The following is a 3,389-nucleotide window of genomic DNA, read 5'->3' as shown; positions in this document are numbered from 1 at the left end:
GTTTTGTGTTTGCTGGGATAATAATAACATATTTTTAATAAAATTCGACTATGGCATAGTCTAGAAGCCTTATTGTTAATTTTGCACCTTTCGACATGCAAACCATCTCAAAAGTTAGGTCTTTATAGTAGGAAACTTTCATAACCGAAGGCACCATGTCCACAATGCCTAGAAAAGCTGCTTCATACTCCCGGGGGGATCACTCAAATATGACAGTGTACGCATGCGTGACCAAATTTTGTTCAAACAACCCCTAAACGAGTTTTACCCTACTAGCAAATTTAACCCCTTAATAAGATAATTGAATATAGAATTTACCCCCTAATGAGTTTTTGGCTAGTAAAAAATGCACTTTTTGGACTCGTAATTTACCAAAAATTTAAAAAGGTACCCTAAACAAGTTGTTCAGATTCAGAAAACTACCCTTATTCTTGAAAATCAGTGTTTTTTATACCCTAAATGCGTCACGCGCGTAACTTGCCTTGCCTTAAAAAACACCCCCTTTTACTTGTTTTTTTTGTCACGCATGCGTACAGACCATTTATGTGAGTGCCCCCCCCGGGTTCATACTGCAGTTACTGTCCGTTTTCCTATACACAATACACAGTGCTCTCACCATTGACGCATGACCTCTACAAATAGCGTACGTTATAAGTATGGGGATTTGCCTAGTTAACATCACTGTGTGAAAAATAACCGGCCAATATTTAAAGTATTCTCCAAACTTCTAGCAAATATATTTCTCTAACATGACCTAAAATTACAGCTAGGTTAGATGTTCAGAAATAGTCACACTTTCGTAAAATATGAGTGAGGGCAAGGCATAGCTAGCTCATAGCTAGCCAACTCCACGTGTTAATTGAATGGAGATTTGACCGAAAATATTGGTAACGGACCGCTCAGTTCTGAAGGATGCCACAAAAAAACGGTATAAGCTACATTTAAAGTATTCTATGAAATTCTAGAAAATATAGTTTTGTAACATGTCCTAAATTTTAGCTAATTTGGGTGTTTGGAAATAGTCGCACTTTTGTGTTTTAGGAAGGATATGTAAACGACAGATAACACCAAAAAAATATGAAGAAATTATTTCCAAACCGCGTTAAGTCAACAATCATTATGTTGCTCATTTTCAAGAATGCTGGTTAACAAAAAGCAGACCATTGTCTCATTTCGTGAACAAAGGTCCACATACCATTGTTTCCTTGCGTTTCCTTTATAATCGGTTACCCAACTGAAACTATAATACCAGCGTATTGCAAAACCGCACATTCAAAACAGACACATGTGCACAACCAGAGAAGATCTGATTTAATCAGTTGAGCTGTTTTCAATGAGTGTTATCTTGGTTTAATAGCTTTTAATGGGGTTTAAGTCCTGCAAAGGTCGTGGTGAATTCTACTGTAGACATGACTGCATCATGTTTTGCCTTGTAAAAGTACGTAATTTTTCGCCATTTGCTGCTATTCCTTTTCTCTGATCAGCACCAGATAGATCGGTCTTCCTTTTACGCGCTGATTAACATGTGTAAACCAATCAAGGATCGTAATTGACAGTGACATCAGACGCGATAAATTCTTTTTATCTCTGTCTTTAATTATAGTGATCGCGGCGCCATTATCATGATTATCGGGGATTCCTTTTTTTGTGATGAAGGCACCAGCCGAAATGTCCGTATTCCAGAATGTAATGAACTTAACTCTGTACTTCCACGGGGAGATGATGTAGTTTGCGATACTCATACCCCCCTGGCATAGTGCATGATGGGAAAGAGGGAAAAAGGTCTATTGTTTGATTTTCGTCATTATTCTATCAATCTACTAAGTTATAAATACCAGTTTGTAAACTTGATCAGTCGTCGTACTTTCCTTTATTGATGTCATTTTAAATAACCGTTTTTTAGTTGTCTAAATTTTTCAGATAAAACCATAACAAGTATTATATCTCAGGCGACTATCTTTGGAATCAAAAGTGCTTAAATCCATTACAGGTGAGCTTAGAAACAAATTCAAAGTATAGACCTCTGGAAAGGCAACCGTTACTAATAGTTTCACGGAATACCCTCACTTACCCTTTCACAGCATACCCACACTTACCATTTATATATGTGTGGTATGAAAGACAAGGGTACAGTCTTGTGATCATTAACAAATTTTATCACAATATTTCATACATTAGGGTATTAGTTTCAAGGCATACTAACTTCACTTATGTAGGATTTGACCCCTGTTGTATAACTTTGACCCCTGTTTATCCCTTTAGTTACTAGGGAGGGGGTCAAAAAGTTCGATTACGTTTTCAAAAACTAGTCAAAGCATTGGTCAAAGAGTCAGGGGGGAAAGGAAGAGGTCAGTTTCCTAATTCATGGACTTTCGTTTATAGGACGTAAGTCATCGAACTTGGTTCGTTCACGGTATACACGGTATATCTAGAGAGTGCACCATACCTTCTCCCCGCTCAAACGTTGGTTTCTGAATTGGACAGCCTTACTTGTAAGTATACGTACTATATTTTCATATCAAATACTGTGTGTTATTTCGTTATTTCATAGCGGGCAATTCAGGGTTTGATTTATAATGAAACGGCAACAAGCACCCTTGAGCAGACGACTCATCGGTTCAGCGAGCAGGGCGCTCTATCCTTATGTCACAAACCCCTCACGGAAATATCCTGCGCTTCCTCGAGCCACTTCCGGTCCTGCCGGGAGTCGAACCAACGACCCTGGGATTAAGAGCGTATAGACCAAAAGAGGACTTCCCCGTCACGTCTATAACACTAACATCCTTATACCTCCGTGACATGCTCCTCTCCTCATAAGGCGCGAGCTTACTTCCACTGTTTAAACTGGTCGTCCTTGATACAAGGCATACTCGGCCAGACCGGTCGTCCTTGATACAAGGCATATACTCAGCCAGCCATTTTTGTGAACGCCTAACCCTTTCCGATGGGTGGATCCTCCTGGTGTTAAGAAACACCAGATCCCACCGCTGCCACCATTTATGTCACAAATCCCTCACGGAAATATCCTGCGCCTCCTCGATCCACTTCTAGTCCTGCCGGGACTCGAACCCACAACCCTGGTATTAAGAGGCGAGCGCCCTAGCGTATAGACCAAAAGAGGACTTCCCCGTCAGGTCTATAACATTAACACACTTATACCTCCGTGACACTTATTTACCCCGTTGGTTACATTACTACTTCTACGGCGAATAACTAGTATACCTACCTCCACCATGCTTGTTTATATAGTACACATAGGGATCATTAGATCCCCCACGTCGGGCATCCTCAGATCTTCCACGTCGGGGGTCATGCGATCTTTCACGTCGGGAGTCATATCCAGGCCCCATATAATGGTCGTACCTGCTGTCATGTGCTGTCCTCGCTCC

The sequence above is a fragment of the Amphiura filiformis genome, unplaced genomic scaffold, assembly GCF_039555335.1.
Source record: "Amphiura filiformis unplaced genomic scaffold, Afil_fr2py scaffold_32, whole genome shotgun sequence".
Taxonomy (NCBI): Eukaryota; Metazoa; Echinodermata; class Ophiuroidea; order Amphilepidida; family Amphiuridae; genus Amphiura; species Amphiura filiformis.
Note: the sequence above shows the minus strand (reverse complement) of the source record.